This window comes from Arachis hypogaea, chromosome 7 (genome assembly GCF_003086295.3).
Source record: "Arachis hypogaea cultivar Tifrunner chromosome 7, arahy.Tifrunner.gnm2.J5K5, whole genome shotgun sequence".
Taxonomy (NCBI): domain Eukaryota; kingdom Viridiplantae; phylum Streptophyta; class Magnoliopsida; order Fabales; family Fabaceae; genus Arachis; species Arachis hypogaea.
In genome coordinates this window covers 33,786,758-33,800,147 of record NC_092042.1, presented here as the reverse complement: position 1 = coordinate 33,800,147, position 13,390 = coordinate 33,786,758, and the positions used below count along the sequence as shown (strand labels likewise).

Genomic DNA, 13,390 nt, shown 5'->3' with positions numbered 1-13,390 from the left:
TTTCTGTGATTTCAGGTATTTTCTGGCTGAAATTGAGGGACCTGAGCAGAAATCTGATTCAGAGACTGAAAAGGACTGTAGATGCTGTTGGATTCTGACCTCCCTGCACTCGAAGTGGATTTTCTGGAGCTACAGAAGCCCAATTGGCGCGCTCTCAACGGCGTTGGAAAGTAGACATCCTGGGCTTTCCAGCAATATATGATAGTCTATACTTTGCCCAAGATTGGTTGGCCCAAACCGGCGTTCAAAGTCACCTTCAAGATTTCCAGCGTTAAACGCCGAAACTGGCACCCAAATGGGAGTTAAACGCCCAAACTGGCATAAAAGCTGGCGTTTAACTCCAAGAAGAGTCTCTACACGAAAATGCTTCATTGCTCAGCCCAAGCACACACCAAGTGGGCCCGGAAGTGGATTTTTATGTCTTTTACTCATCTCTGTACACCCTAGGCTACTAGTTTTCTATAAGTAGGACCTTTTACTATTGTATTGATATATCGGGGTAGTTATCCTTGTTTTGATGCTATCTTAGATCATTGGGAGGCTGGCCATTCGGCCATGCCTAGACCTTGTTCTTATGTATTTTCAACGGTGGAGTTTCTACACACCATAGATTAAGGTGTGGAGCTCTGCTGTACCTCGAGTATTAATGCAATTACTATTGTTCTTCCATTCAATTCCGCTTGTTCTTGTTCTAAGATATCACTTGTTCTTCAACTTGATGAATGTGATGATCCGTGACACTCATCATCATTCTCACCTATGAACGTGTGACTGACAACCACCTCCGTTCTACCTTCGATTGGGTGAATATCTCTTGGATTCCTGATTGCACGATGCATGGTTGATCGCCTGACAACCGAGTGCTCGCCTGACAACCGAGCCAACCATTCCGTGAGATCAGAGTCTTCGTGGTATAGGCTAGAACTGATGGCGGCATTCAAGAGAATCCGGAAGGTCTAACATTGTCTGTGGTATTCTGAGTAGGATTCAATGATTGAATGACTGTGACGTGCTTCAAACTCCTAGTAGGCGGGGCGTTAGTGACAGACGTAAAAGAATCGCTGGATTCTATTCCGGCCTGACCGAGAACTGACAGATGATTAGCCATGCTGTGACAGAGCATAGGAACGTTTTCACTGAGAGGATGGGAGGTAGCCACTGACAACGGTGAAACCCTACATAAGCTTGCCATGGAAATGAGTAAGAAGGATTGGATGAAGACAGTAGGAAAGCAGAGAGACGGAAGGGAAGGCATCTTCATGCGCTTATCTGAAGTTCCTACCAATGAATTACATAAGTACCTCTATCTTTATCTTTATGTTTATTTCGTTCATCATCATATCCATTTGAGTTTGCCTGACTAAGATTTACAAGATGACCATAGCTTGCTTCATACTAACAATCTCCGTGGGATCGACCCTTACTCGCGTAAGGTTTATTATTTGGACGACCCAGTGCACTTGCTGGTTAGTTGTGCAAAGTTGTGTTAATGCCATGGTATTGAGCACCAAGTTTTTGGGTTCATGACCGGGGATTATGAGAGTTGTGAAAAGTATTGTTCACAATTTCGCGCTATCAAGTTTTTGGCGCCGTTGCCGGGGATTGTTGAGTTTGGACAACTGACGGTTCATCTTGTTGCTTAGATTAGGTATTTTTTTCGGAATTCTTGAAGATGAATTCTAGAGTTTCATGATGAATTGTTGAAGTCTGGCTGGCTGAGAGGCCATGTCTAATTTCATTGGACCGAGGTTTCAACTTATCATCACAAGAGCTTGTTGATCTTTATCAATCTTGCTTTTGGAGCAGTGATCTGCTAAGGCTTGGCTGGCCTTTGGCCATGTCTAGTGTTTTGGACCGAAGCTTTCTTTGAAAGCTTGGCTGGCTGTGAAGCCGTGTCTAATTCCTGGACCGGAGTCTTAGACTAGCATTGCACTGATTCCTGGAATTCTCATTAAGAATTTTGATATCTTCTTCCTTTTAATTTTTGAAAAACACAAAAAAATCAAAAAAATCATAAAATCCAAAAATTTCTTGTTTGAGTCTAGTGTCTCATCTTAAGTTTGGTGTCAACTGCATGCATTCATTCATATGTCTTAAAGATCTTCAAGTAATTCTTGATAATTTTCGTGCTCTGATCTTTGAATTCAATTGACTTGAGTGTTTTGTGTGTCTCATATGCATTTTCATTCTGTTAGTGTCAGTAGTATACAAACTGCTAAGTTTGGTGTCTTGCATGCATTGTTATTTGATTCTTGTTGCATTTTGATTTGTTCTTATTATTAAAAATCCAAAAATATTTTTAATTTGTGTCTTCTCAAGTCAATGATACAGAGAATTGAAGATTCAGAACATACAACAGAGGAGTTATACAGAAAAAGCTGGGCGTTCAAAACGCCCAGTGAAGGAAGACAGACTGGCGTTTAAATGCCAGCCAGGGTACCTGGCTGGGCGTTTAACACCCAAAAGGGTAGATTTTTGGGCGTTAAATGCCAGAATGTGCACCATTCTGGGCGTTTAACGCCAGGATGGCACAAGGGGGAAGATTCTGTTTTTCAATGCAATTTTTTTCAGGTTTTCAAAGTTTTTCAATCAAATCTTTTTCAAAATCAATTTCTTTCTATTTTCAAAGATACTTACTATCAATTAATGATTTGATTCAACATTTCAAGTATGTTGCCTTTTCTGTTGAGAAAGGTTTAATGTTTGAATCATATCTTTTCTTGTTAGTCAAGTTTTTAATTTTTTCAAAATCAAATCTTTTTAAAATGTTTTTCAAATCATATCTTCTCAATCACATTTTTTTAAAAAAAAAAAAAACCAATCATATCTTCTTAACCACATCCTTTTCAAAATAATTTTCAATCAAATCTCTTTGATTTCTAATTTCAAAATCTTTTTCAAAAATCACATTATTTCTTTCCCACTTTCATTTTCGAAAATTAAGTAATGTTTTCAAAATTTTTACTTAATTTTCGAAAATCACTTCCCTTCTTCTCACATCCTTCTATTTATGGACTAACACTATTCCTTAATGCAAAATTCGAACTCCATCTCCTATGATAAGTTCGAATTTTCTACTTCTGTCTTCTACTCTTCTTTTCCTCTGACACTTCAAGGAATCTCTATACTGTGACATAGAGGATTCCACATTTCTTGTTCTCTTCTCTCATATGAGCAGGAGCAAAGACAAAGGCATTCTTGTTGAGGCTGATCCTGAACCTGAAAGGACCTTGAAGAGAAAGCTAAGAGAAGCCAAAGCACAACTCTCTTTAGAGGACCTGACCGAATTCTTCAAAGGAGAAGAACACATGGCAGCTGAAAACAACAATGCCAACAATGCAAGGAAGGTGCTGGGTGACTTTACTGCACCTACTCCCGATTTCTATGGGAGAAGCATCTCTATCCCTGCCATTGGAGCAAACAACTTTGAGCTTAAGCCTCAATTAGTTTCTCTAATGCAACAGAATTGCAAGTTCCATGGACTTCCACTGGAAGATCCTCATCAGTTTTTAGCTGAGTTCTTGCAAATCTGTGAAACTGTCAAGACTAATGGGGTTGACCCTGAGGTCTACAGACTTATGCTATTCCCTTTTGCTGTAAGAGACAGAGCTAGGACATGGTTGGACTCTCAACCTAAAGAAAGCCTGGACTCTTGGGAAAAGCTAGTCAATGCCTTCTTGGCAAAGTTCTTTCCACCTCAAAAATTGAGTAAGCTTAGAGTGGAAGTCCAAACCTTCAGACAGAAGGAAGGAGAATCCCTCTATGAAGCTTGGGAAAGATACAAACAATTAATCAGAAAGTGTCCTTCTGATATGCTTTCTGAATGGAGCATCATAGGAATTTTCTATGATGGTCTCTCTGAACTATCCAAGATGTCCTTGGATAGCTCTGCTGGAGGCTCTCTTCATCTGAAGAAGACGCCTACAGAAGCTCAAGAGCTAATTGAAATGGTTACAAATAACCAATTCATGTACACTTCTGAAAGAAATCCTGTGAACAATGGGACTAGTCAGAAGAAAGGAGTTCTTGAGATTGACACTCTGAATGCCATATTGGCTCAGAACAAAATATTGACTCAACAAGTCAATATGATTTCTCAAAGTCTGTCTGGAATGCAAAATGTACCAAGCAGTACTAAGGAAGCTTCATCTGAGGAAGAAGCTTATGATCCTGAGAACCCTTCAATGGAAGAGGTGAATTACATGGGAGAACCCTATGGAAACACCTATAATCCTTCATGGAGAAATCATCCAAATCTCTCATGGAAGGATCAACAGAGACCTCAACAAGGTTTCAATAACAATAATGGTGGAAGAAACAGGTTTAGCAATAGCAAGCCTTTTCCATCATCTTCTCAGCAACAGACAGAGAGTTCTAAGCAGAATACCTCTGACTTAGCAACCATGGTCTCTGATCTAATCAAAACCACACAAAGTTTCATGACTGAAACAAGGTCCTCCATCAGAAACTTGGAAGGACAAGTGGGTCAGCTGAGCAAGAAGATTACTGAACTCCCTCCTAGTACTCTCCCAAGCAATACAGAAGAAAATCCAAAAGGAGAGTGCAAGGCCATCAACATGGCCGAATTTTGGGAGGGAGAAGGGGCAGTGAACGCCACTGAGGAAGGCCTCACTGGGCGTCCACTGGCCTCCAATGAGTTCCCCAATGAGGAACCATGGGAATCTGAGGCTCAAAATGAGACCATAGAGATTCCATTGGACTTACTTCTGCCATTCATGAGCTCTGATGAGTATTCTTCCTCTGAAGAGGATGAGTATGTCACTGAAGAGCAAGTTGCTAAATACCTTGGAGCAATCATGAAGCTGAATGACAAGTTATTTGGAAATGAGACTTGGGAGGATGAACCTCCTTTGCTCACCAAGGAACTGGATAACTTGTCTAGGCAGAAACTGCCTCAAAAGAGACAGGATCCTGGGAAGTTTTCAATACCTTGTACCATAGGCACCATGACCTTCAAGAAGGCCTTGTGTGACTTAGGGTCAAGTGTAAACCTCATGCCTCTCTCTGTAATGGAGAAGTTAGGGATCTCTGAGGTGCAAGCTGCAAAAATCTCACTAGAGATGGCAGACAACTCAAGAAAACAAGCCCATGGACTTGTAGAGGATGTTCTGGTTAAAGTTGAAGATCATTACATCCCTACTGATTTCATAGTCCTAGAGACAGGGAAGTGCATAGATGAATCCATCATCCTTGGCAGACCCTTCCTAGCCACAGCAAAGGCTGTGATTGATGTTGATAGAGGAGAGTTGATCATTCAAGTGAATGAAGAATCCTTGGTGTTTAAGGCTCAAGGATATCCCTCTGTCATCATGGAGAGGAAGCATGAAGAGCTTCTCTCAAAGCAGAGCCAAACAGAGCCCCCACAGTCAAACTCTAAGTTTGGTGCTGGGAGGCCACAACCAAACTCTAAGTTTGGTGTTGAACCCCCACATTCAAACTCTAAGTTTGGTGTTGGGAGGTTCTAACATGGCTCTGAATATCTGTGAGGCTCTATGAGAGTCCTCTGTCAAGCTAATGACATTAAAGAAGCGCTTGTTGGGAGGCAACCCAATGTTTTATAATTAACTATTTTCCTTTGTTACTTTATTTTTTTTGTAGGTTGATGATCATGAGAAGTCACAAAATCAATGAAAAAAGCAAAAACAGAATGAAAAACAGGAAGAAAAATAGCACACCCTGGAGGACGCACCCACTGGCGTTTAAACGCCAGTGAGGTTAGCTGTTGGGCGTTTAACGCCCAGTCTGGCACCATTCTGGGCGTTTAACGCCAGAAAGGGGCACCAGACTGGCGTTAAACGCCAGAAATGGGCAAGAAGCTGGCGTTAAACGCCAGAAATGGGCACCAGCCCGGCGTTTAACGCCAGAAAAGGCTAAAAACATGTTTTTTCTTGCTATTTGGTGCAGGGATGACTTTTCCTTAACACCTCAGGATCTGTGGACCCCACAGGATCCCCACCTACCCTACCACTCTCTCTCTTCTTTACCCATTCACCTATAACCTCAACACCTCTTCCCCAAAAACCCTTCACCTATCAAATCCCATCTTTCTCTTCACCACTCACATCCATCCTTCATAAAACCCCACCTACCTCACCATTCAAATTCAAACCACTTTCCCACCCAAACCCACCCTCAAATGGCCGAACCCTACCCTTCCCCTTCTCCTATATAAACCCTCCTTCACTCCTTCATTTTCACACATCCTAAACACCATTTCTCTCCCCTTTGGCCGAACACAAAGCCATTCCCTTCTTCCTCATTTCTTCTTCTTCTACTCTCTTTTTCCTTCTTTTGCTCGAGGACGAGCAAACCTTTTAAGTTTAGTGTGGTAAAAGCATTGCTTTTTGTTTTTCCATAACCATTTATGGCATCCAAGGCCGGAGAAACCTCTAGAAAGAGGAAAGGGAAGGCAAAAGCTTCCACCTCCGAGTCATGGGAGATGGAAAGATTCATCTCAAGGGTGCATCAAGACCACTTCTATGAAGTTGTGGCCTTGAAGAAGGTGATCCCCGAGGTCCCTTTTTCACTCAAAAAGGGTGAATATCCGGAGATCCGACATGAGATCCGAAGAAGAGGTTGGGAAGTCCTTACCAACCCCATTCAACAAGTCGGAATCTTGATGGTTCAAGAGTTCTATGCCAATACATGGATCACCAAGAACCATGACCAAAGTGTGAACCCGAATCCAAAGAATTATCTTACTATGGTTCGGGGGAAATACTTGGATTTTAGTCTGGAAAGTGTAAGGTTGGCATTCAATTTGCCCATGATGCAAGGAGATGAACATCCTTACACTAGAAGGGTCAACTTTGATCAAAGGTTGGACCAAGTCCTCACAATCATATGTGAAGAGGGCGCCCAATGGAAGAGAGATTCAAGAGGGAAGCCGGTTCAATTGAGAAGGCATGACCTCAAACCCGTGGCTAGAGGATGGTTGGAGTTTATCCAACGCTCAATCATTCCCACTAGCAACCGGTCCGAAGTTACCATAGACCGGGCTATCATGATTCATAGCATCATGATTGGAGAAGAAATAGAAGTTCATGAGGTTATAGCCCAAGAACTCTATAAGGTGGCGGAAAAGTCCTCTACCTTGGCAAGGTTAGCCTTCCCTCATCTCATTTGTCACCTCTGTTATTCAGTTGGAGTTGACATAGAGGGAGACATCCCCATTGATGAGGACAAGCCCATCACTAAGAAGAGGATGGAGCACACAAGAGACCCCACTCACCATGAGATCCCTGAGATTCCTCAAGGGATGCACTTTCCTCCACAAAACTATTGGGAGCAACTAAACACCTCCCTAGGAGAATTGAGTTCCAACATGGGACAACTAAGGGTGGAGCATCAAGAACACTCCATCATCCTCCATGAAATTAGAGAAGATCAAAGAATCATGAGAGAGGAGCAACAAGACAAGGAAGAGACATTGAGGAGCTCAAGCACTCCATAGGATCTTCAAGAGGAAGAAAGAGTCGCCATCACTAAGGTGGACCCGTTCCTTAATTTCCTTGTTCTTTATTTTCTGTTTTTCGAATTCTAGTGCTTATGTTTATCTATGTTTGTGTCTTGTGATCATTAGTGTCTTAGTGTCTATGCCTTAAAGTTATGAATGTCCTATGAATCCATCACCTTTCTTGAATAAAAACGTGCTTAAATTGAAAAGGAAAGAATTGCATGAATTTTGAATTTTACAACAGTTTAATTATTTTGATGTGGTGGCAATATTTTTGTTTTCTGAATGTATGCTTAAACAGTGCATATGTATCTTGAATTTGTGGTTCATGAATGTTGGCTCTTGAAAGAATGATGAAAAAGGAGACATGTTACTGAGGATCTGAAAAATCATTAAAATGATTCTTGAAGCAAGAAAAAGCAATGAAAAAAAAAAGAAAATTTCGAAAAAAAAGTGAGAAGGAAAAAGAAAACGAAAAAAAAAAGAGTGTGCTTAAGAACCCTGGACACCTCTAGTTGGGGACTCTAGCAAAGCTGAGTCACAATCTGAAAAGGTTCACCCAATTATGTGTCTGTGGCATGTATGTATCCGGTGGTAATACTGGAAGACAGAGTGCTTTGGGCCACGGCCAAGACTCAATAAGTAGCTATGTTCAAGAATCATCATACTTTACTAGGAGAATCAATAACACTATCTGGATTCTAAGTTCCTAAAGAAGCCAATCATTCTGAATTTCAAAGGATAGAGTGAGATGCCAAAACTATTCAGAGGCAAAAAGCTAAAAGCCCCGCTCATCTAATTAATACTAATCTTCATAGATGTTTTTGGAATTCATTGCATATTCTCTTCTTTTTATCTTATTTGATTTTCAGTTGCTTGAGGACAAGCAACAATTTAAGTTTGGTGTTGTGATGAGCGGATAATTTGTACGCTTTTTGGCATTGTTTTTAGTATATTTTTAGTATGATCTAGTTAGTTTTTAGTATATTTTTATTCGTTTTTAGTTAAAATTCACTTTTCTGGACTTTACTATGAGTTTGTGTGTTTTTCTGTGATTTCAGGTATTTTCTGGCTGAAATTGAGGGACCTGAGCAGAAATCTGATTCAGAGACTGAAAAGGACTGCAGATGCTGTTGGATTCTGACCTCCCTGCACTCGAAGTGGATTTTCTGGAGCTACAGAAGCCCAATTGGCGCGCTCTCAACGGCGTTGGAAAGTAGACATCCTGGGCTTTCCAGCAATATATGATAGTCTATACTTTGCCCAAGATTTGATGGCCCAAACCGGCGTTCAAAGTCACCTTCAAGATTTCCAGCGTTAAACGCCGAAACTGGCACCCAAATGGGAGTTAAACGCCCAAACTGGCATAAAAGCTGGCGTTTAACTCCAAGAAGAGTCTCTACACGAAAATGCTTCATTGCTCAGCCCAAGCACACACCAAGTGGGCCCGGAAGTGGATTTTTATGTCTTTTACTCATCTCTGTACACCCTAGGCTACTAGTTTTCTATAAGTAGGACCTTTTACTATTGTATTGATATATCGGGGTAGTTATCCTTGTTTTGATGCTATCTTAGATCATTGGGAGGCTGGCCATTCGGCCATGCCTAGACCTTGTTCTTATGTATTTTCAACGGTGGAGTTTCTACACACCATAGATTAAGGTGTGGAGCTCTGCTGTACCTCGAGTATTAATGCAATTACTATTGTTCTTCCATTCAATTCCGCTTGTTCTTGTTCTAAGATATCACTTGTTCTTCAACTTGATGAATGTGATGATCCGTGACACTCATCATCATTCTCACCTATGAACGTGTGACTGACAACCACCTCCGTTCTACCTTCGATTGGGTGAATATCTCTTGGATTCCTGATTGCACGATGCATGGTTGATTGCCTGACAACCGAGTGCTCGCCTGACAACCGAGCCAACCATTCCGTGAGATCAGAGTCTTCGTGGTATAGGCTAGAACTGATGGCGGCATTCAAGAGAATCCGGAAGGTCTAACCTTGTCTGTGGTATTCTGAGTAGGATTCAATGATTGAATGACTGTGACGTGCTTCAAACTCCTAGCAGGCGGGGCGTTAGTGACAGACGCAAAAGAATCGCTGGATTCTATTCCGGCCTGACCGAGAACCGACAGATGATTAGCCATGCTGTGACAGAGCATAGGAACGTTTTCACTGAGAGGATGGGAGGTAGCCACTGACAACGGTGAAACCCTACATAAGCTTGCCATGGAAAGGAGTAAGAAGGATTGGATGAAGACAGTAGGAAAGCAGAGAGACGGAAGGGAAGGCATCTTCATGCGCTTATCTGAAGTTCCTACCAATGAATTACATAAGTACCTCTATCTTTATCTTTATGTTTATTTCGTTCATCATCATATCCATTTGAGTTTGCCTGACTAAGATTTACAAGATGACCATAGCTTGCTTCATACTAACAATCTCCGTGGGATCGACCCTTACTCGCGTAACGTTTATTACTTGGACGACCCAGTGCACTTGCTGGTTAGTTGTGCGAAGTTGTGTTAATGCCATGGTATTGAGCACCAAGTTTTTGGGGTTCATGACCGGGGATTATGAGAGTTGTGAAAAGTATTGTTCACAATTTCGCGCTATCAGGCATCACCGTTGTCAATGGCTACATCCTATCCTCTCAGTGAAAATGGTCCAAATGCTCTGTCACAGCACGGCTAATCATCTGTCGGTTCTCAATCAGGTTGGAATAGAATCTAGTGATTCTTTTGCGTCTGTCACTAACGCCCAGCCTTCAGGAGTTTGAAACTCGTCACAGTCATTCAATCCTGGAATCCTAATCGAAATACCACAGACAAGGTTAGACTTTTCGGATTCCCATGAATGCCGCCATTAATTCTATCTTATACCACGAAGATTCTGATCAAGGAATCCAAGAGGTATGCGCCCGGCCTAAGGTAGAACGAAAGTGGTTGTCAGTCACGCGTGTTCATAGGTGAGAATGATGATGAGTGTCACAGATCATCACATTCATCAAGTTGAAGTGCAACGAATATCTTAGAACAGGAATAAATCGAATTGGATAGAAGATAGTAGTAATTGCATTAAAACTTGAGGTACAGCAGAGCTCCACACACTTAATCTATGGTGTGTAGAAACTCCACCGTTGAAAATACATAAGTGAAAGGTCCAGGAATGGCCGAATGGCCAGCCCCCTGATCTAAGAACAAAACGTCCAAAGATTGAATAATGCAATCAAAGATATCTAATAAACTAGTAAAAAGTTTTATTTATACTAAACTAGCTACTAGGGTTTACAAAGGAAAGTAATTGATGCATAAATCCACTTTCAGGGCCCACTTGGTGTGTGCTTGGGCTGAGCTTGATCTATCCACGAGCTGAGGCTTCTCTTGGAGTTGAACGCCAAGTTGTAACGTGTTTTGGGCGTTCAACTCTGGTTCGTGACGTGTTTCTGGCGTTTGACTCCAGAATGCAGCATGGAACTGGCGTTGAGCGCCAGTTTACATCATCAAATCTCGAATAAATTAGGGACTATTATATATTGCTGGAAAGCTCTGGATGTCTACTTTCCAACGCTGTTGAGAGCGCGCAATTTGAAGTTCTATAGCTCTAGAAAATCCATTTTGAGTGCAGGAAGGTCAGATTCCAACAGCATCAGCAGTCCTTTGTCAGCCTCCTATCAGAGTTTTGCTCAGGTCCCTCAATTTCAGCCAGAAAATACTTGAAATCACAGAAAAACACACAAACTCGTAGTAAAGTCCAGAAATATGAATTTAGCATATAAACCAATGAAAACATCCCTAAAAGTAACTAGATCATACTAAAAACTACCTAAAAACAATGCCAAAAACCGTATAAATTATCCGCTCATCACAACACCAAACTTAAATTGTTGCTTGTCCCCAAGCAACTGAAAATCAATTAGGATAAAAAGAAGGGAATATACTATAAATCCCAGAATATCAATAAATATTAGTTCTAACTAGATGAGCGGGACTTGTAGCTTTTTGCTTCTGAATAGTTTTGGCATCTCACTTCATCCTTTGAAGTTTAGAATGATTGGCATCTATGGGAACATAGAATTTTGGATAGTGTTATTGATTCTTCTAGTTAAGTATGTTGATTCTTGAATACAGCTACTTTTATGAGTCTTGGTCATGGCCCTAAGCACTTTGTTTTCCAATATTACCACCGGATATATAAATGCCACAGACACATGACTGGGTGAACCTTTCAGATTGTGACCCAGCTTTGCTAGAGTCCCCAGTTAGAGGTGTCCAGAGCTCTTAAGCACACTCTTTTTGCTTTGGATCACGACTTTAACCACTCAGTCTCAAGCTTTTCACTTGGACCTGCATGTCACAAGCACATGGCCAGAGACAGCTTGATTTAGCCGCTTAGGCCTGGATTTTATTTCCTTGGCCCCTCCTATCCATTGATGCTCAAAGCCTTGGATCCTTTTTACCCTTGCTTTTTGGTTTTAAGGGCTATTGGCTTTTTCTGCTTGCTTTTTCTTTTTCTTTCTATTTTTTTCGCCAAATTTTTTTCGCAAGCTTTTGCTTTTTCACTGCTTTTTCTTGATTCAAGAATCAATTTCATGATTTTTCAGATTGTCAATAACATTTTTCTTTGTTCATCATTCTTTCAAGAGCCAACAATTTTAACATTCATAAACAACAAGATCAAAAATATGCACTGTTCAATCATTCATTCAGAAAACAAAAAGTATTGTCACCACATCAATATAATTAAACTAAATTGAAGGATAAATTCGAAAATCTTGTACTTCTTGTTCTTTTGAATTAGAAACATTTTTCTTTTAAGAGAGGTGAAGGATTCATGGAATTTATTTAAAGCTATGAATAAATTCCATAAATCCTTCACCTCTCTTAAATGAAAAATTTTTTTAACTCAAAAGAACAAGAAGTACATGAATTTCGAAAATTGTCCTTGAAATTAGTTTAATTATATTGATGTGGTGACAATACTTTTTGTTTTCTGAATGAATGCTTGAACCGTGCATATTTTTTATCTTGTTGTTTATGAATGTTAAAATTGTTGGCTCTTGAAAGAATGATGAACAAAGAAAAATGTTATTGACAATCTAAAAAATCATGAAATTGATTCTTGAAGCAAGAAAAAGCAGTGAAAAAGCAAAAGCTTGCGGAAAAAAATTTGGCGAAAAAAATAGAAAGAAAAAGAAAAAGCAAGCAGAAAAAGCCAATAGCCCTTAAAACCAAAAGGCAAGGGTAAAAAGGATCCAAGGCTTTGAGCATCAATAGATAGGAGGGCCCAAGGAAATAAAATCCAGGCCTAAGCGGCTAAATCAAGCTGTCCCTAACTATGTGCTTGTGGCATGCAGGTCCAAGTGAAAAGCTTGAGACTGAGTGGTTAAAGTCGTGATCCAAAGCAAAAAGAGTGTGCTTAAGAGCTCTGGATACCTCTAACTGGGGACTCTAGCAAAGCCGAGTCACAATTTGAAAAGGTTCACCCAGTCATGTGTATGTGGCATTTATGTATCCGGTGGTAATACTGTAAAACAAAGTGCTTAGGGCCACGGCCAAGACTCATAAAAGTAGCTGTGTTCAAGAATCAACATACTTAACTAGGAGAATCAATAACACTATCCGAAATTCTAAGTTCCCATAGATGCCAATCATTCTAAACTTCAAAGGAAAAAGTGAGATGCCAAAATTGTTCAGAAGCAAAAAGCTACAAGTCCCGCTCATCTAATTAGAACTAATATTCATTTATATTCTGGGATTTATAGTATATTCTCTTCTTTTTATCCTATTTGATTTTCAGTTGCTTGGGGACTGGTGGACGAAATTGTGATCACTTGTTCTTTCTACTTGTAGGATGTTTACTCTGAGGGCATTGTTTATTTTCACAACTCCGTTCAACTAACCAGC

General features: G+C 40.5%; 1 non-coding gene across 1 annotated transcript; it reads right to left on the bottom strand.

Annotated features, from left to right (window-relative positions):
- Nucleotides 1-3,710: 3,710 nt before the first annotated feature.
- On the bottom strand, nt 3,711-3,818 carry LOC112704459 (small nucleolar RNA R71). The gene has a single exon (XR_003155083.1). It is a non-coding gene; the product is annotated as a small nucleolar RNA R71 (small nucleolar RNA).
- Between the last annotated feature and the right edge of the window lie 9,572 nt (nt 3,819-13,390).